This window comes from Peromyscus californicus, unplaced genomic scaffold (genome assembly GCF_007827085.1).
Source record: "Peromyscus californicus insignis strain IS unplaced genomic scaffold, ASM782708v3 Scaffold_14__1_contigs__length_90479793_seg_2, whole genome shotgun sequence".
Lineage (NCBI taxonomy): Eukaryota > Metazoa > Chordata > Mammalia > Rodentia > Cricetidae > Peromyscus > Peromyscus californicus.
The window spans coordinates 23,337,461-23,364,289 of record NW_026294436.1 but is presented as its reverse complement, the minus strand read 5'-3'; the positions used below and the strand labels follow the sequence as shown (position 1 = coordinate 23,364,289).

The following is a 26,829-nucleotide window of genomic DNA, read 5'->3' as shown; positions in this document are numbered from 1 at the left end:
TCTCTTTTGGTCACTTCTTGTCACTAAAAGTAGGGAGGGTATGCTGGTAGATGCTAACAGAGATGCTCAAACACAAGCTTCGCAAGTCAGTTCTCGAGATCTGGACATGTGTGGGGACCCCTGGACCTCAGCAACCTGTCTGTCACTCTCCTTAGGAAAGATTCTCCTCTGCCGATCTCTGACAGGCTTTATAAGAGGCCGACGGGCTCACTGTTGATTTTTCTCAAGGAAGAAAACCCCACACACTCAGTGGTTTTCAGCAGATCTAATCTAGACCAGCGGGGTGCTTGTGGGAGGATGAACACACAGGAAGGTTGAAAAGCACACATGAACACGTGCCACGAAGGAGCCAGGTGACCCTCCACGCCTGCGTCACCGTGCACACCCAAAGCAGAGCTGTGCACGCACACTCTGGCTGGGCCTTGTTTTTACTGGCAGGTTTGATCAGATGCCTTTCTGGGGTCACGGAGCTCTTATCTGCTTTTGGATATCTGAATATGTCGTTCCGCAGAGAAAAAAAAGCAGCGGAAGGAGCCTGCGTTCTGTGCCGAGACATCCCGGAGGTATTTATGAGCAGGGTGATCTTGAGGGATGCTTGCTTTTAAAATCCAAGAACAGCAGCAGAAATAAATTAACCAGAGAATCTATTGTTAATTTGTACACGAATCCCTTACAAGCAAGGTAAAAACGGTTCAGTAAATTATGGATTTACAAATAAACGGGATTCTAGGACCTTGGAAAGCACTTTGATTGGAGTATAGATCCATTTTTCCCTCAAAAACAAATTTCTACTCCAACTTCAGGCAAAAGGAACAGAAGCCCAAACCCCTCTGGAATCTCGAAGGGACTCTCTCCCGGTGAGGCATGCAATGGGAGCTGTAGACTTGCCACAAACTGGGGCGTGAGACCACTTTCTGACTGAGCCCCGTGAAGTCCACAGTCACCACCTCAGGCTAATGGTACCTGTCTTTCTGCTGTCATAAAGGGAGGGTTGGCAAGAGACAAGTCATAAATCCTCCCCAACAGTGCTATTGTTCTCACAGACAAAGGGCAGGCAGGGCTCACTCCTCTGCAAATTTTAAACATTGTTGTGAGGGAATGAGCCTATGTTTGCTTTCCTATCGCAGCGAGATTAGCAGATAACACGTTTCTTTCCTGACTTGAAGATTCTAGTCTTCAAAAGTTTGGGGGATAATGGTGGAACTTCCGCATGACAGACCATACTAACTTCCAAATGCACGCTGACTTTTAAGAGATGCACAGAGGGGAAAGCCGGCCATCTTTGCATTGATCTGAAACACCTCCACTCAGTTAAGGAGGATGCTCAGGGAGATGCCGGGAGAAATACAACAGAAACATGAGCAAGAGTAACTGGTCTTGGGGCAGGGGCCTCAGGGACAAGAACATCTGCTGTGCACACATAAGGACTTGAGTTCAAATCCCCGGCACTCATGTAAAAAGCTAGATGTGTTCACATAAGCCTGTATCCCCATCTCTGGGGTTGGGCTGGGAGAAAGAGGACCACTGGGACTTGCTGGCTGCCAAGCCAGCTCCAGGTTCAGGGAGAGACCCTGTCTCAAGGGATTGGATGGGTAGTGATAGACCAGGACAGTCAGTAGCCTCTGGCCTCTGCGCACACACACACATGTGTGCCTATATCACACACATACCGAAAAATAAAATATCAGTCATGCAAAATAGTCTATAAATGAAAGCAAAACTATTTTTTTCCTCTGGAGGCAGAGGCAGAAGGATCTTGAGTTCAAGGCCAGCCTGGACTATGTAGTGAGAATCTGTCTCAAAAAAGGGGAGGGGGGTTTCACTGGGAAAGCATTTGTCTAATATGTACAGAGCTCTGTTTTTATATAAATAGTGCTAAGCACTTTATAATATTAGCATATTAACACAGTGTCTATATAATATTAAATGTACTAGGTGCTTCTCAGGTTCAGTTAACTTTTTTGTTTGTTTGTTTGTTTGTTTGTTTAGAGACAGGGTTTACTCTGTGTAGTCCTGGCTGTCTTGGGACTTGCTTTGTAGACCAGGCTGGCCTCGAACTCACAGAGATCCGCCTGCTTCTGCCTCCCAAGTGCTGGGATTAAAGGTGTGCACCACCACCACCTGGCATGGGAGCTTTCTTAGTAAGAGAGCCACATGTATGTCTACTGTGTGATCTGATTGTTGATTTTCTATACTGCTGTTTAGTCAGACGGCTCAACCTTTTCAAAAAAAGGAAAGAAAATGTACTGCTTATTTATATTTAGGACAACTTCTTTAAAATACAATCAAAGCTATTTATTTACTTATTTTGTGCATGTGTGCCATATGCATACGTGTGTGTGTGTGTGTGTGTGTGTGTGTGTGTGTGTGTGTATGTGTGTGTGTGTGTGTGTGTGTGTGTGTGTGTGTTACATGACATGAACAGGGACCAGAAGAACACATCAGATCCTCTGGAGCTGGAGTTACAGGTGGCTGTGAACCCGTCAATTTGGGTGCTGGGAACCAAACTCAGGTCCTTTGGAAGAGCAGCCACTGCTTTTAACCATTGAGACATCTCTCTTGCCTGCCTCAATTGATCCATTTAAACTAATAGAAGGCCCAGAGCTTAGCTACAACCTAGTACAATGTGGTTAGGGATACTTTTACAATTTAAAAAAATGTTTTAAAGTTATTTTTTTAACTTTATGTATGAGTGTTTTAAACTTAAAAAAATTATTTTATGTATATGGATGTTTCATCTACATGTCTGCGTACCACACATGTGCCTGGTGCCTGTGAAGGACAGAAGAGGGCATTGAATCTTCTGGAACTGGAGTTAGAGATTGTGAGCCGCTGAGTAGGAATCAAACCCGAGCCCAGCATAGTAGTGTATGCCTGTTTTTAATCCCTGCCCTCGGGAGGCAGAGGCAGGTGGATCTCTTGAGTTCGAGGCCAGCCTGGTCTCCGTAGTGAATTCCAGGATAGCCAGAGCTACACAGAGAAACCCTGTCTGGAAAAAAAAACAAAAAAGAAAAGAAAAAAGAAAACGTGAAGTCAGTGTCTATCCTGCCCTCTTCTTGGGAGAATTATCATGAAAATAAAATAAGGCGGTAAACGGGGGCGGGGGGAGTGTAGGTGGTGCTTTCATATTTTTGTGTTACAAGACCAGAAATGGAAAGACACAGAGCAGATGTAAATCTCAGAAGACAACATCAGCTGTGTTGGCTCGTCCCCTCGTGGACTTATCGGCTTCCACCGCAGAACAGCAGCGCTAGGGGTTCATCTGGGTAAGGATGTGGTGTAACACGGATCTTAAAAGGTCTTATTAAATAAAAAACCCGGAGCCAGATATCAGGGTGAAAACCTGAGAGATCAGAAGAATAAGAAAAGCCACAAGCTAACCTCACCTCACCGACACCTCAGCTTCCAAAGAGAGACCTACTTCCTGTCTACCAATGCCTATATGCCTTTCTGTTCTGCTGTATCATTTGCTCTTTCCGTCCAGCTACATCACTTCCTCTTCCTGTCCAACTGTCACTTCCTGTCTGTCTGTACAGACCTCCAGATCTCCGTGGTTAACTAGTGTTGGATTTTGAGGCGTGTACCACCACACCTGCTCTGTTCCCAGTGTGGCCTTGAACACACAGAGATCCAGACAGAACCCTACCTCCTGAGTGACAGGATTAAAGGCATGTGCTACCATTGCCTGACTTCTATGTTTAATATAGTGGCTGGCTTTTTCCTCTGACCCTCAGATGAATTTTATTGGGGGACACAGATAAAACATCACCACAATGTGGGGCCAATGGAGCAGCCATGGCTCCTAAAACTCACTGGGGCTGGTGAGATGGCTCACTGGGTAAAGGCACTTGCTGCCAAGCCTGGTGACCTGAGTTCAATCCCCAGGACCCACATGAAGAAAGCCAGATCTCCACGTGCACACCCACACATAACACATACATACACACACACAACAAGTAAATCATGCAGTTTACAAACAACATCAACAAGCCAGGCATTGCAGACAGGTGGGCAGAGCTGAGGGCAGAGAACTAGCAGCTGGCAATTTAAAAACAACAACAAACCAGGCATTGTGGTTGGCGCACACCTTTAATCCCAGCTCTCAGGAGGCAGAAGCAAGCAGATACCTGTGAGTTCGAGGCCAGCTTGATCTACAGAGCGAGTTCCAAGATAGCCAAGGCTACACAGTGAAACATTGTCTTGAAAAAACCAAAAACAAGTAAATAAATAAATAAAATAAAAACAACAACTAGCTGGGTATGGTGGTGCACACCTTTAATCCCCTTTCTTGGGAGACAGGAGGATATCTGTGAGTTTGAGGCCAAGCCTGGCTCATAAAGTGAGTTCCAGGACAGCCTGGGCTGTTACACAGAGAAACCCTGTCTCAAAAACAAACAAACAAAAAACCAACAACAACAGCAAACTCCACCTAGCTTCATCTTAGGCCAGCTCCATGAGACCAGAGGTGACAGGATATGGAGACTACCAAGCCTGGAGCCCAACCCCACCACCAGCTGGCTCACTGACCACAGGTCCCTGTCCTGCAGCTCTGCCCAGCTGTCCGCAAGAGTCAGTGCCGCCTCTGGTACCCTCTGATTCTATTGACCTGAAACATAAAAACCGGCGAAGCCGGAAGCACAGGCTTGGGGGTGGCTGAGCATGGGCACCAAATAACCCTTATGTCACAATGCCTGACAAGAATGAATCCGCTGACCTAAAAATGTAAAAAGACACAATCTGCGCATATCCAGGTGGGCACACGAAGTATGTGGGCACAGGACTAACCCAAAGGCCGGATCAGTAGTTTATGTGCATCATCTTCATAATAAATGAACTCAAGGAAAGTGTGCGTGCGTGAGTATGTGTGCGTGCATGCGTGTGTGTGTGTGTGTGTGTGTGTGTGTGTGTGTGTGTGTGTGTGTGTGTGTCAGGCTGCAGAGTGCAAGGCTGGCCAAGGGGGAAACTATTAGGAAATCAGGGATACCCTCTCATTGGCCACTTTTGAAATTTTCTTAATGCACAATATAGTTTTCACTGCAAAATACAATCAACGAGAAGAGTATCATTTCACAACAATTTTTACTTCAAAACGTATTCTCTAATAAAATTATAAAATTAAGGGCTGGCAAGATGGCTTAGTGGTTAAGAGCACTTGCTTCTTTTACAGCGGACCTGGGTTCGATTCCTATAACGTTTTTCTTTTTGAGGGGTGGGGGATGGTTTGAGTTCCCGAGATGGTCTCAGTAAGTAGCTTTCTTTCTTTCTTTCTTTTTTTTTAATCAGGATAAACAAGAGTCCTGCAACTTAACAATGGGGATAAATACTAAGAATTATGCTGTTGGGCAATTTCATTATTATGCAAATGTACAAAGTCTATGTAAACTCGGATGGCTGCAATATCACTAAGAATATAGTCTTGGGGGACTGTCTTCACATGTGGTCTCTGTTGACCAAAAGTGTCTTTATGAGATGCATGACAGTAACAGGCTTCAGGATGGCCAGTATTCCAGCTGGGGTAGAGCGGGACATCGTGTAGAGTCCCGTGGAGAGGTCTTTCACAGAAGCACGCATTCTCAGCCCCTGAACAGCAGGTGCCGCCCGTCAGTGCAGTGGCCAGGACCCGCTTACCCCATCCCATCCCCCCCCCCCCCCTAGAGACCTTGCCCATCTTCATCTGCTTGGACAGGCAGAGTTTTAGCTGGTGCAAAGTAATTGATTGACAGCCAACATAGTCTTGTGGAACACAGAGGAAGCAACTGCATTAGAGGATCCTTGAGACCGAACTAGGGTCTAACAAGCATCTAGGGGCGGGCTGCCTGCAAGCAGCCTCTCCACAGCTAGACACCTCGCACATGGCCAACTACACACCCCACCCCCACTCTCTCTCACCTTCTCCATCCTGGGTATCTGCACAATTGTGTCCCATGCTTTCTTCCCATGCCCTCAGTAAACACACACACACACACACACACACACACACACACACACAGAGCAAAAAGTCATTCTCCATTATGAGCTGCGTTTTGGAAGTTTCCGTTGTCTAGAACTTCAACAATAAAGAAACACTGTTTTCATAATCACAAGGGAAAAAGTGGTAAAATATTAAAGTTTTCCAGCCTAGGAAAATAGGAATCATTGTGACTTTTCTGATGGCGGAGGAGCTAGGAGTGACAGTTTCTTCCTGATTTTATGTATGTCCACGTAATGTAGTGTGAGGATTTATTTTTAAAGGAAACAAGACAAAACCACGGAGGTTTTTTGAGTGATGAGGAGCAGTTTCAAAGCACCAAGCAGAAGGAAAGCGTGAAGAGAGAGCTCTTGGAAAGGGAAGCAGAGGTGGAGGAGACAGACTCCATCTTTACCTGAGTTTGTGACCCACCCAACACACCAAGACTTTTTTTCACGATCCCATGCTATTGTGCATTATAAATGCAAAAATCTTCTATCATGTAAAGGGAGAGATATACAAAACAAAGGCTGTTTTAGATCAGAACTCCAGTCACTCACTACTGTTTCGGCTCCTGCTGGGTAGACCTGCCCCTGAGCATTTGGAGCGGGCGGATATCATGGCACCCTCCAGTTAATGCAGTGAGTGGTTGCCACTTTTCATAGGATTCCCACTTTTTATTTTCTTATAAAAAGTACTGTGAGTTCGAGGCCAGCTAGGTCTACAGAGTGAGTTCCAGGACAGCCAAGGCTCCACAGAGAAACCCTGCCTCGAAAAACCAAAAAAAAAAAAAAAAAAAAAAAAAAAAAGTAAAGAAAGAAAGAAAGAAAAGAAAAGTAGTACTTCGGATTTACTGCTGAGCCTGTGTGCGGCACCTTTCTAACGAGAAAATTACTTCCGTAGGATCTGCTTGCACAGCGTAAACTGTGTGTGCCTCTCTGAACATGGAGAGAAACCCATCAGACTCCGTATGCTGATTCGGCTCTTTTGAGTTACCTGCTCCGAGAACTTGGGCGGGCATTTTTTTTCTAGCATGTCATGTTCCTCATATTTTTGCTCATTCATATCATTAAGTGTGTTACTGAGGAGTCCCTAAATGCATTTGACTTTACTAGGCACCATGAAGGACGAAGGACGAGGAGGTGGCTGGTAAAGGGGTCTTTGCATTTGAAAGGTTTACAGTCTCATGCAGGGCACAGCACAGGAAAATGTCATCTGGTTATTTGGGAGAGAGGAACACTCCAAATGGAGAAAAGAACAAGTTCAAAGGCCCGAAGGAGGCAAAGAGCGAAAAGACCGACAAAGCCGGAAGGAGCTGGAGAGCCAGGGAGGGCAAAGTCTGCGGGCCTGGAAGAGCTTGAATGGTACCCAGTGTGTCCAGAAGTCATTCAAATCTTGGAGCAAGGGAAGGATGGATTGGGGAACTTTCTGTTGTTTTTGTTTTGTTCTGTTGTGACAGGGTCTCACTCTGTACTAGGCTGGCCTGCTTTTGTTGGGTTTCAAGGTGTGCACCGACATGCGTGGTTTGTTCTTACTTTTATTTTATTTATTTAATTAATTTGGTTTTTTTTTTTAAGACGGGGTTTCTTTGTGTAGCCTTGACTGTCCTGGAACTCTCTCTGTAGCCCAGGCTGGCCTCGGTCTCACAGAGATCCGCCTGGCTCTGCCTCCTGAGTGCTGGGATTAAAAGCATGCGCCCGCCACCGCCGGGCTTGTTTTTATTTTTATTTGTTTGTTCTTAGCTCTTATTGGTGAGTGTAGGCTCAGAGAAGCATGGAGGGCAGTTAGCAGGCTAACCTAGTCACTAGGACATGTGAAGGTCGCCGAGGTCCACGGAAGCTGGAAGTCCCAGAGCCACACAATCTGGTCCAGATCATTAGCAAGCATGGATGAGCTATCTGATGTCTCCTGGCCGGATTCAGAAGATTCACCTCTAGAGCCACCCTCAACTCTGAGACCGGGCAACTGACTGTGAGTTCTAGGGTCCCCAGAGGCAGTATTGCTTTTAGACTTGACTCAGCTCCACCTGAGAGTGTTCCCTTCAACCTAGAAATTTTCACAGCACCCAACAGCTGGGAATCCATGGCCTAAACAGTGTGGCTTTTGGCTGAGAACTCCAAGGAGACATACTGGAATCTCTTACTCACTAGAACACTTTTTGTTTTGTTTGTTCTGTTTTGTTATTTATTTATTTATTTGAGCAGACGTGTGTGTGTGTGTGTGTGTGTGTGTGTGTGTGTGTGTGTGTGTGTGTGTGTGTGTGTGTAAGCTGGTTCTCCTCTTGCACTTCGTTAGGCAGGATGTCTCTTGTTTCTACTGTGCTGTGGACTTCAGGCTAGGTAGCCTGCAGGCTTCCAAGTAATTCCCCTGTCTTCACCTCCCACCTCATCATGGTGCTGGATTGCAGATGTGGACCACTGCATTTGGCTTTCTATGTGATTTCTGCGGATCAGACGCAGGTTGCCAGTGCTTTGACCTGATGAGCCATTTGGGCATTGCCTGGTGTGTTTGTCTTGTCCCACTATGTAGCCTAGGATAGCTCCAAATCCTCCATCTCCTGCCTCAGCCTCCTGAGTGCTAGAACCACAGGTATAGGCCAGCGCACTGACTCTGGCACCGGTTAGAAGCAGCATCTTTGAACCTCTCAGATGCTCCTCAAAAGGCACTAAGATACACCTGAGGGTCACCACAATGTCTCCTTGTCTCAAGAACGTCAGAGGAACCGAAAGTCTACACAAGTGGTGTTCACCCAAGCTCCATACTCAAAGCTTCCTGAGGCACTTCTAAAATCTGCTTTCAGGAGATCATCAGACTCTCACTGATAATTTCACCAACTCCCGGATGAGGGGTAACAGTAAAGTTCCTGGACTAGTGTACTTGCCCAACACACAGAGGATTGTGGGTTCACTCCTCACCCCCATCCCTGCAAGCTCCCGGTGATGCCTCACTTTCACCAGACACTCCACCACACACGAAGAGAATTATTTTCTTGGCTGCTTTGCCCGTGGGTTGTAATTCCAGCATGGGCTACAGCGGATGACACAATGCCCCACTTTCTAAGTAGAGATTGAATGCATTCTACCCCATTGCCTTCAAAGTACTTGAGAGAAAGTCAGAAAACTTCTACTAAAAACACACTAATTTCTAAAATAATCGTATTAGAAGGTGTCTTAGTTAGGGTTTCTAGTGTAAAAAGACACCGTGACCACAGCAACTCTTTTTTTGTTTGTTTTTCAAGACGGGGGTTTCTCTATGTTCCTGGCTGTCCTGGAACTCACTTTGTAGATCAGGCTGGCCTCAGACTCATAGAGATCTACCTACCTCTGCCTCCTGAGTGCTGAGATTAAAGACGTGCACCACCACGCCTGGCCCACGACAACCTTCATAAAGGAAAACATTTAATTGGGACTGACTTACAGTTTCAGAGGTTTAGTCCATTATTGTCATGGTGGGGAAGCATCGTGCCATACAGGCAGATGTGGTTCTGGAGAAGGAGCTGAGTGTTCTAGGTCTGAATCCAGAGGCAGGAGGAAGTGACTGAGACACTAGGCCTGGATTGAGCATCTGAGACCTCAAAGCCCACCCCCACAGGGACACATCTCCTAATACTGTCACTCCCTACGGGCCAAGCATTCAAACACATGAGTCTATGGGGGCCAAACCTATTCAAACCACCACAGGAGGCTCATGGGAAGAACCATGTAGTCCCTACAATCCTGTGTTGGGTGGAATATTTACAGTCATTACAGTTAGCACGAAGCAGAGGGACATGAGCGGTCCTTGTCACAGCTATTTTCTTTCTCTTTGGAGTGGGCGGAAACTTCTGTGTGCACTGCTTGGATGCATTGTACGTTGTTTCGTATCTTTCTCCTCCTCTCGTTGAATTTAAATGCGTTATCTGAACGGGTCTCAGTAATTCTCCCCACTTCCAGGTGCCTGAGGAACGTCTAGAACTTTTTATGGAAGAAATCAAGGGTTTGTGGTTTGTTGGTTTTTTTTTAATTGTTGTTGTTTTTGTTTGTTTGTTTTGGTTGACTGTTTTTTTGGTTGGGTGGTTAGGTTAGCTTTTGTTGTTGTTGTTTTTCAGACCTGCTTTTCAGATGGGTCTCACGTGTCCCAGGGTGGCCTCAAACTCACTATGTAGCTGAGGATCTTGAACTTCCGATCTCCTGCCTCCACTCCCTGGGTCGAGAGAGATAGGATTAGAGGCAGACACCATTGTCCTACTTTCTTCCTATTTGCATGGCTTTCTGCGGCTGTGGTAAACACCGGGACCCAGAGCGGCCTGGGGAGGAAAGGGTTTATTTGGCTCATACTCCCACATCACGGTGTATCATAAAGGGAAATCAAGGCAGGACCTCAAGGCAGAGCTACAGCAGAGATCATACAAGTGTGCTGCTAACTGGCTTACTCTCTGTGGTTTGCTCAGCCAGCCTAAGACCTGGGATGTTACTGCCCACAGCGGGCTGGACCCTCCATCAATGAAACGCCCCACAGGCCTGCCTACACGCCAGCTGATGGAGGCATTTTGTCAGCTGAAGTTCCCTCTTCCCAGATGCCAAGCCTGGTGTCAAGGGTGTGTGTTTGGGAGAACTAACCTGCACCGCCATGCACTAGGGCTCTGTTTATGTACTGCCGGGGGTGGAATAAGGGCTCAACGCAGACAAGCAGTCTTCCAACCGAGCTGCATCCCCAGCCCAGGGCTTTGTGTATTAAAGATCCTCCTCTGAGGCCCAGAGTCAATCCCAATCCCCTCCAATACACAGACCCCGACTTCAGCCCTACTCCAGGACCACAGGGGACTTGGTGGGGGTTCCCCTCTATTCCAGATGAAACCCACAGCTTTGTAGGACTTTCCTTCTAAATGACCCACCTTCAACTCACACCTGGCCCCTACCTATCGCTGCCACAAATTCACCTCTTTTCCGGGGAGCTCCCCGAGTTTTCTCAAACTGTTCGGAAGCTCCGTGTTTGTGTCGGTGACTTCTGCGTTCTTCCTAAAACCCAGCCCTCGGAAGGCGCGTGGCTTTCGTTGTCGCTGTTTCAGACTCTTTATTGTCCCACCCTCCATAGCCCTCCCCAACCTCTGAAAGACTAAAAGCCACTAGTTCCTTTCCTGAGCGTCTAGGCAAGATGCGGAGGCAGAAGCTTCGCCACAGCCTTCCAGGCACATGGCTCCTTTCTACAGCGTGAGAACCCCTGGATTCAGGGACTTTCTCCAGGCCACACAGTCAGGCAAGGTGTGGCCTTACCTGCTAGTGCCGGCCTCCCACCGCCACCTCCCACCGCCACCGGCGCTGCCCTTCTGAGCTTGAGGGTACCCGGAGTTCTTTCTAGCCATTCCTGCACAGCACTGACTCACCCCAGCTGTGCCTATTAGGGACTGCCAAGTTCAAACAATGGACGTTCCCACAAAAGCAGTCCCATTATGTATGGTCACAGGGACTCATAAATATTTTCAAGAAATACCTGTGTGTTAAAACAACAACAAAGTGAAACAAAGCAAAAACCAACCTAATAGACGTGTATTAGGTTTCTACACACGGCTCTTGCTTTAGAACCAGGGACTAGATCAGCCAATAAGACAAAAAAAAAAATCCATGCTCACAGAAACACCACTTACGATCTGAGACAAACCGTTCAGAAATTAAGTTAGCCAGAACATTATTTTGTTTTTGTGTATGTGCTGTGTGGGTGTATGTGAGTGCCTGCAAAGGCCAGAAGAGGGTGTCTGACACCCTGGATCCGGAGTTGAGACATCTGTGGGCTATCTCTCCAGTCCCTCGGAATGTTAGAACATCTTAAGTGCCGTTTACAAGGGAGAAGAGTTAGCCCAAGCTGGGGCTGGTGTCATTTGACAAGACTCACAGGAGGACCCGTGGGAGACCGGCTGAGGAAAGAGCTGAGGGTGTGTGTGTGTGTGTGTGTATGTGTGTGTGTGTGTGTGTGTGTGTGTGTGTGTGTGTCGGGGGAAGGGGGTGGTAGAGGGTGGCCAGGGCCAAAGCAGGAAGTGAGTGGAGTGAAGGAGCCCTGGCGATGGATGAGGGGCTGAGAAGGGCTAGAGGAGACAGGTCTGAGAAAGTGTCCTGCAGAAGCCCTGGGAAGGCTGGCAGGTCCGGGAGGTCGCAGTGGTCCCTCCAGAACTTCATCTATTTGTCTAGTCCTATCCCTGAACACCCCCTGGTGGAGGTAACGGCCATGAACGGCAGAAAAGGAGTTCTTCTACACAGGCCAGGAAGTCGAGCTAATCCTGAGGCTTTCTGCTTTCCTCCCCACATCATTTGAGCGTCAGGTTAGGGTTTCTGTCTGTGATCTCCCGCAGTACTGAGCACACTGCAGTGTGTCTTACAGGTGGGCTGGTTGAAAGGGTGAAACACGCGTGGGGTGTCCGCTAACACCAGGGGAGAAAAGGCACCACTGGGTTATTATTTTTATTTTCTTTTATGTAAATTTATTTTCCTTACATTAAAAAATTAATTTATTTACTTGCATTGTATGTGCATTGGTGTTTTGCCTACACGCATGTCTGTGTGAGGGTGTCAGATCCCCCGGAACAGGAGTCACAGACAGTTGTGAGCTGCCAAGTCGGTGCTAGGAATTGAACCCAGGACCTCAGGAAGAACAGCCAGTTCTCTTAACCCCTGAGCCATCTCTCTAGCTCCTTAACTTAAATTTTTAAATTAAAGCCATCTTACCAATAATTTTCTAAAATGTGTTTTTCTCCTGTCTCCTCCCACCCCTTTCTCCTTCCTTTCTCCCTCTCTTCCTTCCTTCCTTTCCCTCCCCCTTCCTCCTTCCTTTCTTTTTCTCTCTCCTTCCTTCCTTCCTCCTTCCTTCCTTCCTTTCTTTTTCTCTCTCCTTCCTTCCTTCCTTCCTTCCTTCCTCCTTCCTTCCTTCCTTTCTTTTTCTCTCTCCTTCCTTCCTTTCTCTTTCTTTCTTTCTTTCTTTCTTTCTTTCTTTCTTTCTTTCTTTCTTTCTTTCTTTCTTTCTTTCTTTCTTTCTTAGATAGGATCTCATTCATTATGTAACCCAGACTGACTTTAAATTTGTAATCCTCCTGCCGTAGCCTCCCAACGGCTGGGCAGACAGGCATGCACCATCACCCCTGACTAGGGCACTGGTTTACATTGCTCACTGAAATCTACCTCGAGCAACACATCTTTGAAGTTCAGGATGCTTCCATGGCATATGTCAATGGCGGATTCCTGGCCCAGGTGAAGCCTGGTCTGATCTGTAGAGTTGTAACGCTGTCGTTGGTATGCAGTATGCACAGGGCTCCACACGGAATGTGGTTCCGGATCTCTATCCCTGCTAAGCAGGTGCAGCTGAAATTAGCATGAATGTATTTCTTCTCTTTTCTTTCTTTTTTTGGGGGGAGTGGAGGGTGGTGGTTAGAGACAGGGTCTCTCTGTGTAGCCCTGGCTGTCCTGGAACTCACTCTATAGACCAGGCTGGCCTCCAACTCAGAGATCCACCCGCCTCTGCCTCCCCGGTGCTGGGATCAGAGGCCCGTGTCACCACGCCTGGCTTTCGTGAATGTGTTTCTATGACAGATCAAGGAGTACCACCTTTGGCTGGGGTCCGGTTGGGGTTTCCAGGTTCTTAACCTCTTACTCAAGAAGTTGATATCAAAGCCCCAGCAATGTGGAAAAGTAGCAAGGAAACTAACCATTTAAAGCAGTACCACAGGAAGATGAGAACACCCTGCAAGTGAGCAGCAGGCCCTGAGTGAAGATGCTCATGGGCCTCAATTATTGCTTGAGGCTTTCTTTCATAGGGTTCAGAGAAGGGCCCTAGTGAGGGTAGTTTTCTGTTTTGATTGACAGACTAGGTCAAGTAATTCTTTTTTTTTATTGAGCATATCACTTCCCATAATGCCTCTTTATTTTATTTTATTTTTATTTTTTATTTTTTTTGGTTTTTCGAGACAGGGGTGCCTGTCCTGGATCTCACTTTGTAGACTAGGCTGGCCTCGAACTCACAGAGATCCACCTGACTCTGCCTCCCAAGTACTGGGATTAAAAGTCATGCGCCACTGCAGCCCAGCTCCTATAACGCCTCTTGTTTCAATCATATGCCTACCCAATTATACATAGGCATAAGATGGTAAACAGGGATTCTCCCTCAAAGTTCACTTGAAGACACAGCTTTACCTTATTTCTCAAGCACCCCAAACCTGTTCAGGCCAAATCAGTCTTTCTATGTTTCATGCCTGGGCACATTGGGAATGTATTTGAATAGGAACTGTATAAACTTGATTCTTGTAGGGGAGAAGAAACTGATGCCATTGTCTAGAAAGAGGTGTATGATATAGGCCATTGCAGAGGGGTGTGTGTGTGTGTGTGTGTGTGTGTGTGTGTGTGTGTGTGTGGCGGGGGGTGCCCAAGGCTGCTAGGTGAATTATTCCAAGAGATATGTGTGTATAGTACAGGTAGGAAAAGGAAGCCGTCTGCTAAGCACATTATTAGAATCAGGGTGAGGGTTGCATGACCCAAACCAAATGGGGTCCCATGTTGCTAATCCGTTACCCGGGCTTGCCAGTCTCAAGAGTGCTCTTATTTTAAAACTATGTGCTCAGGAGTCAGAGAGATGGCTCAGAGCACTGGCCGCTCTTCTACTAGAGGAACCAGATTCCAATCGCAGCCCCCACATGGCAGCTCACCACTGTCTGTAACTCCAGTTCCAAGGGATCTGATGCCCTCTTCTGGCTTCCGTGGGCATCAGGCAAGCACAGGGTGTACTTAAATACTTGCAGGCAAAACACCAATACACGCCGGGCGGTGGTGGCGCACGCCTTTAATCCCAGCACTCGGGAGGCAGAGCCAGGCGGATCTCTGTGAGTTCGAGGCCAGCCTGGACTACCAAGTGAGTTCCAGGAAAGGCGCAAAGCTACACAGAGAAACCCTGTCTCGAAAAACCAAAAAAAAAAAAAAAAAAAAACACCAATACACAATAAAATTTAAAAAAATGAGTAAATTTTAAAAAGTAAATCAGCTCATACTCGTGCATGAATTGTCTATTTATTAACCATCCTCCACCAGTATCGTTCCCCAGAGTTGTGTACTCTATTCCTAAGGTTATGAGATGTAGACTGGGCTGTAGTTTAGTGTGTGAGAGGTCATGGATTTGACCGCCAACACTGAAGAAAAAGAGGTACCAGGGGAACATTCTATAGAGAGAAAGTAAAACGCAGTAGCCTATTTCTAACACAACGTATATACATATACTTCATATACACTCATCTGCAGGCACACATGGGCCCGTAGGAAATAGAAACGCATTTTTCTTGCAAATTGCCCATACATTTAAAGTTCCAAGTTGATTGGCACATGCTTTCACTTAATGAAGGTAATTACAAAGAATAACAAGTCCAAACAGCCCTGCTCAGTGTTACGATCTCATCCTGCCTCGGAGCCTTCATGGAGAACTGTCAGAGCACAGTTTCACCACGAATCCCATCCCGCAGAAGTTCATTTGCAAGACGAGAAACAGATTAATAAGCGTCAACACTTGCCTCCAAACACTTGCTAAAAAGAATCAAGGCTGTTGGCACCTAGGGAAATGGGGCAACGGTAGGAACTTTCTCTAGCCTCCCAAAAACAACCTGGACAGCCTTGTAGGAAGGACAAGAGTACACCTCAGAGGCCGCCCCTGTGAGGAGGCCAGCAGACAGATCGGCTCTGACTGTGCTGCTGTCTAATGTGATGGGCAGATGTCGCTGCTTCCACTGAAAACCTCTGTCCAGTCCTCTGAGTGACGGACCAAAGCGAGGGTAGCTTCATGTCCACAGTTAGTGCTTGTCGCATAGGTATAAAAAAAAAAATCATGTGGCATTGGAGTGACTGGGCACTTGTTTAAATGGCATTGACACTCACCTCATTTGGGGACCACAGAGACATATGGGAAAGGTTTGTGATTACAGTTACAGGTGGGCTTAGTCCCCACTTCAAATAGCTGGATTATAAGAGGATCCCACTATATTTAGTTTATCCTGTGGAACATGCTTGGCAAATGAGCATTTTGTCTAAAATACAGAAAGGTAGATTTCCCACTGGACTTCTTCCCACCACGTATAAACAGTAGGGAAAATGAGACTGGATGGGCAGAGAGCATTGAAACAATCAAATTGTATATAACATGAGCTTTGTTGCTGTATCGTAATTGTGGGGCCTTTTCTTCCAAAGCTGTCTGGATTTAGGGTCATGTTTTCTGTAGCAACAGGGGCATAGGATTCTAGTCCGTCAGTTATAGATCCCAGCTCAGTCATTAATGTAATGTGACCACCCTTGCTTTCGTGTGACATGAGGCATTAGGAGACACCGCTGACATGTCGGATAACGGCAAAATAAATAAATAGTGGGAGCTGAAGACCAAAGCTCTTCTGTGGCTTTCAGAAATATGCACTCCACGTTTATAAAAACAAAGAGAAATGTTTCCATGCCGTGTTTAGAACTCGGGGTGGGAGGGTGGGGGGGGGAGGGAGTATATTTAAAAGTTAACTTTCTCCCATACAATCTATGTTTCTGAAATCTTGTTTTCATGAGGGAGTAGGTTTGTGGGTCTCCCAATGCCACTCAGAAAAAATAAATAAATAAATGAGTAAAACTGCTAGCTTTGTGTAGAACAGGCTCAGGGAGGTTCGGGGGTCTGAGGGACTGTCGAGTTATTTCTGCATCAGGCCACCGAACTGACAAGTTCCTTTAAAAATTCTTTCCGTTTCTTTTTTATTTTATAGCTTTGTTTTGTTTTTTTCAGGAAGACTCTGCTCAGGACACAGCCTTGGAAACTCTCTGAGACACCCTTTGCAAATGAAAAATAATCAGTTGTTATGTTTGGAATCACAGATTCAGAGTGCACAAGCCAGGAGAGACCTTAGAGGTTATAGTCACACATGCCCCTTTTTATAGTAAAGTATACTGTAGGTCTGGGAAGATGGCCTCATAGGTCAAGCACTAGTCGTTTAAGTGGAAGGACCAGGGTTCAAATCCCCAGTGCCCACATAAAGCCAGGCATGGCATCTGCAATCCTTTTGTAGTGAGAGACGGAGACAGAACAATCCTTGCAAGCTCTTAGGTTGGCTAGACTGAGGTACTCAGTGGCAAACAGCAGCAGAGAGACAAGATGGAAGGTGAAGACCGACACCCGAAGTTATGCTTTGACCTCTACATTTGCACTCTGGCATTTGTGAGTCCCGCACTCAAAACATACAAGCAGCACCCTTCTCCCTGCCTCCCTACCTCCCTCTTTCCCTCCCTCCATACACAGGCACGTAAAGAAATTTTAAAGTATTGTATTAAAGGACCAGAGAGCTGGCTCAGTGGTTAAGAGCACTGGCTGCTCTTTCAGAGGACCTGGGTTCCATTCCCAGCAACCCCATGGTGGCTCACAACCATCTGTATCTCCAGTTCCGGGGAATCTGATGCCCTCTTCTGGCCTTTATGGGCACTGCATGAACATGGTGCAGGGACATGACCGCGGGCCACACCAGTACACATAAAATACAAATAAATACATCTCAAGAGCATGTTGAACTGATGCAGGAGAAACATCGTGGGGACTAGGAAGGATTGTTTCTGCATCTACGAACCTCAGTTTGCTACCTACGAAACAGGTTAGTCATGGCACTCAGCCAGTAGGACAAACAAGCCATAAACTGCTGGCATTTTTCCTGCCCTTGAACCCACCACATGCTTTACGAGGAGGAAAGCTTGAAGCTCTGTTCAGTGCCTTCCCTCAGCTTCTCCCTGAGTCAATCAACATTCCTACTTAGGAGGGAACAAGGAGGTTCTGAAATTGTCTCGAAAGAGAATTAATGCCACTGAAGCCCCGTGCTTGCCGATGTGGAAGGAGATCGGAGCGACTGACTTCTCCTGGGAACGGCGACGCGTGGCGGCAGTGGATGTAGACACAGAATCACGTTTAGTAGTTCACAGGACAGCTTGCCCGCTGGGCACCTGCTTTTTAAATAGAAAGCATGAACAACATTCCCATACAAAGAAAACACAGGCTTTGCACCTCAGCCAGCTTGCTGGCTCTTCCCTTAAGAGTACTCGGTCCCCTCCACCCCCGAAGAACAGGACTGCTAAGGTAATACGCCGAATCACAACAAATGTATGCAGCGCAGCCAGTTACTCCTGTGGCATCTCAGCTTTTAGCGAATAATTTGCTAAAATTCCACAGGCCAGGAGGTGCTTTGAAGGCCGCCTGGGAGCCTGATGGGCTGAGAGTGAAAAGGCACAGCTGTGACAGCTGGGAGAGAGGTTGCCACTGATCTGCTCCCCCAGCACCCCAGCAGGATCCAGCCAGCCTCACTCAGCTGCCAGTTTGGACTCTTCCTTGAACCGGTGTCCTGAGAAGGGCATCTCACTTCTTGCAGAACTCACTTTACTAAATATATTTAAGTGAGGGGAGGGGAAATTTAAGGAAAGGAGACCATGTTAGCGAACCTTCCCTAAACCCACATCACATATAAATCCTCTGCTGTTTCACTAGGCATCTGGATGAGGGCTGATGATACTGTTTGTTCTTTACTTTTGGGGGAGCTGAACTTGACCAAAGTGGGGGAATTCGTGTATTTTCCATGCCTTTTTTTTAATGGTTCATCAGAAAAACATTTTAAGATCTGTACTATGAAGCTCCTTGCCGGCAACCACACTTACATCATACAGCTGGCAAAGGAACGAGCTGACTCTGAGGCTGCCATGGAGACGGCATCTGGTACAAGACTCACTGGGCGATAGCACACCAGCAAGATGACAGCCGCCAAGTCCGTGGTGTGTATGTGCTGTGCGCCACACTGAAAACCACGGAGAAGAGGAATCGGCTAGTCCACCCTTACCGCCACCCTGTGGGACACTGTCATTTCAAAGTCGTTTTTATTACCGTGATTATTTCTATGTACAGATGACACTTTGTAGTATATTTTAGAATATAAGTTCAAGTGCCTACACTTATACACTTTGACTAAAGGCCTGAGCTCGTTTGCTTGAAAATGTGGAAGTCTCTGGTGAGTAATCTTACCTGACTAATTCACATGTAAACGAACTACCCATGCTCCACTCTTTACCAAGTTAAAAAATAGGCACTGAAGGCCCAGCTGCCCAGGAAGAACGAGGGAATGTTTGCTGGGCTCCGGGACCCCACTGGGAAGGGATGCCGCCAGCCGCTCCGCTCCGTGCCTCTTGTCCTGTGCCCCCTTCTAGCCTAGCACTTGAGTCCACTTGTACCACTGAGGCCAATGACAGCAGCAGCTCTACTTACAGATTCGTCTCCCTGTGGATGGACACTTTCCAAAACTGTAGGATATTGCCAACCATTTAACATCTGCTCAGGAAACTGAGATGAGGACTATGTTGCTGTAAAGGTCTGTGTGTGTGTGTGTTTCTGTGTGTGTGTAATAGTGTAGGCTCATGTATGTGTGTTTCTGTGTGTGTGTAATAGTGTAGGCTTGTGCATGTGTGCTTATGTGTGTGTGTGTGTACTAATTTAAGCTCATGCATGTGTGTGTGTAATAGTGTAGGCTCATGCATGCATGTACACACAGAAGTCAGAGATCAATACAGAATGTCTTCATCTATCATACTCCTTTTTTTTTCTTTACATTTTAACTGTGTGGGTGTGTGCACACGAATGTGGGTGCCCAGGAAGTCCAGAGGCATCAGATCCCCCCGGAGCTGGAGTTGCAGACAGTTGTGAGCAGCTCTACATGGGTGCTGAGAGCTGAACTCGGTCCTCTAGATGAGCAGAATGTGCTCTTCACTGGTGACGCATCAGTGCAGCCCACCTTGTTTTTGAGACAGGGTTTCTTACTAAACTGGAGCTCACTGATTGGCTAGACCCAACATCTTCCGGTTTCCCCTTGGCGCAAGCTGCCACATTTACACAGCATTTGCATGGATGCTAGGAATCCACACTCAGGCCTTCATCTTGTCCGCTGCACCATCTCTGCAGCCCTGTCCGGGAAATGATGACACTGAGGTACCCACACCATAAACACAGAGAGGTCCAGCCTGGAGAAAATCCTCATCTTCAAGGTGGTGGAAGAGTAGTACTTGGTTTATGCACATTTTGTACAAGTGCAGCCTGCTGGGTAGGAAGTGAAAAAAATCAAGTGATCACACACCTGCATTGTTCTGAGCAGTTAGTTACAGGAAGAAAAGAAAGATCCTCCAAGGACCTTGCTCTGCTCTCCTGCATTTTGATGGCAGGGGAAACCATCCCTTGATTTTTAAGCAACATAGGAATTAAAAACCCCCACGATGGACTCAGACACCTTCTGACCTCATCTTGCACCTTCACTTTTAGCCATGTCAGTGGTCCTGGGGCAGATTTTTCTGTTGTTTCTTTGTCTTGTTTTTTTAAGACAGGGCTTAAAAAAAACTCTGTGTAGCCCCGGCTATCCTGGAACTGGTTGCATAGATCAAACTCAGAGATCTCTCTGCCTCTGCCTCCTGACTAAATGCATGCACCATCACATCTGGCTCCTGGAGAGGATTTAAAATTAGTAACTTAAAACCTTACAACATGCTGTACCTCATTAAATCTAAGATGCCATGGTCAGAAACTTCAGAATTTGTGTGTCACCAAGAAAGACTTGGGTTGGGTGTGGCACAAGCCTATGATTCAAGAGCCTGAGCTCCACAGGAAGACTGCATCTGTGAACTCAGGAGACTGAGAATGATCAACTTTCCATCTTCACTTTTCAGTGAAGATGGGACCTATGCACCCAATTGTTTCCCATCAACCCGAGCGCCTTTGAATGCATGCATCAGTTAGATTTTCCAGTTCTGCAAAGGCAGATTCCCCTGATTTCTCACCTGTCTAGGAAGGCAGCTTTCCTGTTGGCTCCAGGCCCCCACTTCAAGTTCCTCTGAGTATCACCCAGTCACCTGGGTGATTTATAAAGAGCTTTTGCCTTTTAGTCTGAATCCTTTTCCTCAACGACGACAGCCATCCCTCTCCAGCTAAGGTAAGAAGTCCCCTGAAGTGGAAGAGGGGGCGTCTTCAAAACCATGGGATGAATAGAGCACAGTACCCCAAAGAGTTAATTTTGTGCAATCTAAGCAATTTATGACGTGTGTGGTTTTTATTCAATATCCAGTATGGAGTAGGATGATCAATTGAGTTCATTTTTATGCTAAAACAGTTCAAAGAAATTTCATTGTTTATCCGGGCATGGTGGTGTAGTCCCAGCACTCAGGAGGCTAAAGTAGACGTTCTGTGCCAGTGTGGGCCATGAAATAAGGTCTTGTTTTGAACAGCCAAGGGGTAGGAGTGAGCTTAGTGGTTGAGTGCTTTGCCTACTACGCGTGATGCCCTGGGGGTTTGATTTCCAGCACCATGAAAACCAAAACAAACCAGCCAAAAGGAATCATTCCAGGGCTTTTGCTTCCCTACTCTGTGTGATTGGAACAATACCTGCTCTGGCTTCAGGATTCATCTGTGAGCTGAAAAGCCACATTTTCATCTCTACATTCTTTTAAAAAATGTTTGTTTGTTTATGTGCACCTGCAGAGTTTATGCGCACCACATGCATAGAGGTGCTTCTGGAGGCCAGAAGAGGGCATCAGATCCCTAGGAACTGGAGTTATAAGTAGTTGTGAGCCACCTGACCTGGGTGCTGTGAACCAAACTTGGGTCCTTTTAACTGATGAGCCCTCTCTCCAGCTCCTATTCTTTTTAAAAAAGTTCATAAAAAGTTTATTTACTGTTGTGGGAAATTTTGATCACACTCTGACACCCCCGAGACTGGAAATAAAGTTTACTTTGAACCAGAGGGTAGAGCTAGCTACTTCCTGACCAAAATTAGCCATAGAGGTTTTGGAGGACCAAGAGCATATAGAGAGACACAGGAAGTAGTAGGGAGGGGTTTAGAAAGATTCTCGGGCCTTTTGGAGTGAAGATAGATAAAGAAAGAGGAGGTCACTGGTCACTTCCCTGCCGCTCCTCTGATTATTCAGGTTCTTACCCCCATATCTGACACCCAAGTTTTTATTGATGAAGGAGTAATTGGATAAACGCTTCATCTGGCGTCCAACATGGGCCACAAGATCACGAGGCAGCCACTGGCCACCAGCTTTGCAGCCTCCAGAGTGACCACTGTAGCTGGCTTTCCCTCCCTCCCCAGGCCCTCCATGGGAGTCTGGGATTTTCCCATTGCAGCCTCTCGACAGCAGCCTCCAGCTGCCCTCTGTCTCCAGCTCCAAATGCCACATGCTGCTGGGCTCCAAATGCCCCCGGAGTTAGCCACTTCTTCTGCATGTCCCCCTGTGTTGGCTTTTCAGGCGGCTGGCTTCCTCTCTCCGTAAGTTGTGGGCTTCCTCTGGACCCCCTCCATGGGCCGCTGCCTCGCCATTCTGCTGCCTACACCTGCTTGGGCTTTTACTGCTGCCGCCACCACCACACACTCTTTCAGCCCTTCAGCTGCCCTTGGCCAGGCTGTGCACAGCTTGTGTTCTCTGTCCAGCTGTGTGGCACAGAGGCAGCCAGCCTCACGCTTCGCTGTCGTCATCAGCAGATCTGGGGAGATACCTGGGAGTTCTTTTTTTTTCCCCTCAAAGATTTATTTATTTATTATGCATTCAGCATGTTGCCCACATGCCAGAATAGGGCACTAGACCAAATTACGGATGGTTGTGAGCCACCATGTGGTTGCTGGGAATTGAACTCAGGGCTCTTAACCTCTGAGCCATCTCTCCCATCCCAGCACCTGGGAATTCTTAAAGGGGGAATTAGGTTTTTTTTGTTTTGTTTTTGTTTTTAAAAAAGAGTTTTTCACCGGCCATAGTGGCACAGCGTGTCTCAAAAATCAAAACAAAACAAAACAAACAAACAAACAAGAAAAGTTTTCCCCCATGTTAAGAACAGGGAACAATATTACAATGCAGGGAGTTAGGTGGCTGTATGATTCCACAGTGGATGTTTTGAAAATGGAAAAATTAAATGAAGGGATAATCAGTTTAGCTGGGATTGATACAATGTTGATTATAATCATTATCAATTTGGTAATTCATGTTTTATCCTTTAAAAAATGGTTTGATACCAGTGCCAAATACGAAAAATTGATTGATAAGATTCAATTCTTAGAAAGACCTACTAATGAAACTAAGAAAAATATTCACACACAGACAAAGGAGTTTATAGCAGAACCTACCTCACCAATGGAACATGGAACTGAAGAGGAGCAGCCCAAGGTTATTAGAAATCCAACCTTAATTTATCCAGTTACCATAAAAGAATGACCACCAGATGATAGGCATACCCAAGGCTATTCAGAAGTTAACTGATATCCTAGAGAAATGTTAGATTTGAAGAGATTTAAGGAAGCAATGGTTTCATGTGATATGCATTCACCTTTTGTAAAGCAGATGTTAAATTCATGGGCCAGTCAGAACAGAATTATTCCACAAGACTGGAAAGATTTAACTACAGCAATATTGGAAGCTGGTCCTCAGTTGCAATGGAAAACATGGTGGAGAGAGGAAGTTAGGGTCATAGAACAATGAAGTATGGCTAGAGGTATGGTGATATTTTATTTGTACTAAAATGTGATTTTATTTGTATGTTAATAAATAAAGTTGCCTGGGGGTCAGAGCTGATAGGAAGCCATAGCAGAAGTCTGGCAGTGGTAGCACATGCCCTTAATCCCGATCATATGACAGGCAGATCTCTGTGTGTTCAAGGATACCACCAGCATGGAGACACACACCTTTAATCTCAATACCAACCATAGAAGACCTGGAGGTCTGTATAGACGGGCAGTGATAAGGAGGTCATGTGGTCGGGTTTACAACCAATGAGAAGGCAGAACAGAAAGTCTATAAAAAGACAGATACACAGGAAGTAGCACTCTTGCTGAGAGGAAGGACAGCAGTGGCAGTGAAGGGTAGGCTCAGCTCTCAGCTACTGCTCTGACCTCTTGGGCTTTTAACTCTGCAATTGGCTCTGTGTTTCTTATTTAATAAGACTGTTCATCTACACTAGAGGTATTGAAACTTTTTGGTGAAGGCCAATATGCTGATTTGCAAAGAAAGATCACATTTGGTGAGCATACCTTGACTCTATGCCATATAGCAGCTTTGGGACAAGGTTGAAGAATCACCAAAGAGGACCGAGTCACTAAAATTACACAAGGCCCAAAAGAAGCCTTCACTGATTATTTTTTTTTTTAATGAGGATTGACCTCAGCTGTAAATAGAATGATAGCAGATCCAGAAGTTAGACAAATATTAATTGAATCTTTGGCTTTTGAAAATGCTAATGCAGAATGCAAAAGGGTGATTAGGCCTTTAAAGGCAAGATCAGCACCAATAGTTGAATGGATCCAAAATACAGCTGATTTTGGATCTCACACTTATGATGACACTTGAATAGGAGAAGTGATTTCCAAAAATTTTAAGAAAAATAAAAAGGTTAGATTTTGTTTTGTTTTTGTTTTTCAAGACATGGTTCCTCTGTTTAGTCCTTGCTGTCCTGGAACTCACTTTGCAGACCAGGCTGGCCTCAAACTTAGAGATCCTTCTGCCTCTGCCTCCCAAGTGCTGGGATTAAAGGCATGTGCTACCACTTCCCAGCAAAGTTAGATATTTTAATTGTGGTAAACCAGGTCATCTAAAAAAAGATTGTAGGCAAGGCATTCCTAGAAACAATGTTTTTTCTAGAGATGACCCAAACAGAAGGCCCCAGCCTTCTGGAATATGCAGAAGGTGCAGCAAAGGCCAGCACTAGACTAAAGGATGCAGATTAACATGGGACAGGCAAGGTAACACTTTGTCATCATGAAACACCTTACGGACCTGCTTGCAGGACCCCCATGTCAAATTTTGTTCAATCATTTCCTGTCAGCACTGGGGAAATTACATCACAGAGCAATTAAAAGACCTAATGCCTGTTATGAAAAAAACATACTGCTCTCGATAGCGGAACAGCTTCAGTAGATAAAATAACATTTTCAGGAGAGACCATAAAACAAATATTTTGGCAAACTTCTTTGAATGATCAAAGACTAAAGCTAAAAATACAAATAAATGGCACTGTGATTAAAGGTTTACTGGACACAGGTGCAGATGTAACAATAATTTCACCAAAATCTTGGCATCCAAATTGGTCTCTTCAGGAGGTAAATATTCAGCTTCAAGAGATTGGCTTGCAGGCAAAATGAAATGTAAGATGGGTCAAGTGTATAGGGCCAGAAGGACAGATAGAAAAATTAAAGTCATATGTGGCTAGCACAGCAATGAATTTATGGGGATGTGATTTATTACAACAGTAGAAAACCCAGATTAACATTCCTCTAACCTCAGAAATAAACCATAAACTAATGTATGCTTCTGAGAATGATATTAAAAGATATTTGCAAAAACAGTCACCAACTGTTCAGGTTGTACATAAGCAGGGCACAACAGCTGCCAATCTCTCAAAGGTACCAACAGCCCTAGCTTTAAAATGGTTAACTGATAAACTTGCCTGGATGGAACAATGGCTTTAGGCATCAGAAAAATTACAGGCATTAGAACAGCTGATACAGGAGCAACTAAAAGTTCAACATGTTGAAGAATCGACCAGTCTTTGGAATTCTTCTATATTTGTTATTAAAAAGAAATCTGGAAAATGGAGAATGGGAACAGATCTAAGAGTTATTAAATCTCTGAAAAGATGATGGGGCCCCATAATGCCAATTCCATCTGAACTGTGGTAATGCCATTAAGCTGACAAAAACTACCCAAAGATCAGTTTCGGACTATAAGCTGTTCAGGACAATTTCAAGGCAGTTAGCTAAAATGGCCCAGCCTCATAGACTACTCCAGCCAGGACTTCAGATAAACCCTGCACTTTCCCATCACACCGAGACTGGACAACAGCTAGCTCTCCCAGGATTTGACTATGATCTCAATTTTCTCAGGGTCCCCTAAAGATGTCATCACCCCCAGACAATGGGAAGTAATTTTAAGAACAGGGTGTCCACATTCCCAAGAGGTGGGATGGGAGATTTTTGGTCATTTTGTGGATTCTGGCTATTTATCATCATTTAGGGGATTGGTTACAAGTTGTTATTGGTCATAGTCAGGGAGAAAACTAAGTAAAGGAGATTAGATTCGGGGATCTCATTATGAAAAGAAAAAAACGGGATATAGGAATGGTAGGATAAAAGGGTAGATTATTGAATCTACTTTTAAACTAAAAAAGTAACTACTAGTCTTAAATAGTTTACATTGGTATGGATTTTTGTGTATTGATACAAACTTAAGGTTACTTTTGTTATTCTGTATATATGTTTCTACTCTTGTTTAAGATATTTTTGTTTATTGATACAAATTTAAGGTTATTTTTGTTTTAACATACTGTATATGTTCCTACTCTTGTTTAAGGTATTGTATCTATGCAGATCATTTTAAAATGTAATGTAAAGTACTAGTCCTTAAAGGCTATTATTAAAATATGGTGATATATTTGTAATCTAAGAAATAAAGCTTGCCTGAATATCAGAGAACAGAGCCAGCCACAGAGTTAGCCACGGAGGTCAGGCAGTGGTGGCACACACCTTTAATCCTAGTGCTTGGGAGGCAGAGGCAGAGATCTGTCTGGATTTCTGTGAGTTCAAGTCCACACTGGACTACATGGGATTAATCCAGTCTAAAAGAGGAAGAGCCAGGCAGTGGTGGCACACACCTTCAATTCCAGCACTTGGGATCACACAACTTTAATCCCAACACTAGGAAGGTTGAGACAGGAAGTGATGTGGCTGGGCAGAGAAAGGAATATAAGGTGGGAGGAGACAGGAACTCACACTCTTACAGAGGCTCTGTCAGGCTGAGGAGTTGGTGCGGTAAGAGGCGGTAGCTATGGCTTGCTCTGCTTCTCTGATCTTTCAGCTTTCACCCTCA

At 45.6% G+C, this 26,829-nt stretch overlaps 1 long non-coding RNA gene across 1 annotated transcript; it reads left to right on the top strand.

The window, feature by feature from the left end:
* Nucleotides 1-378: 378 nt before the first annotated feature.
* LOC128109741 (uncharacterized) lies at nt 379-26,829 on the top strand. Its single transcript, XR_008217914.1, has 2 exons — nt 379-563; nt 16,703-26,829. It is a non-coding gene; the product is annotated as an uncharacterized LOC128109741 (long non-coding RNA).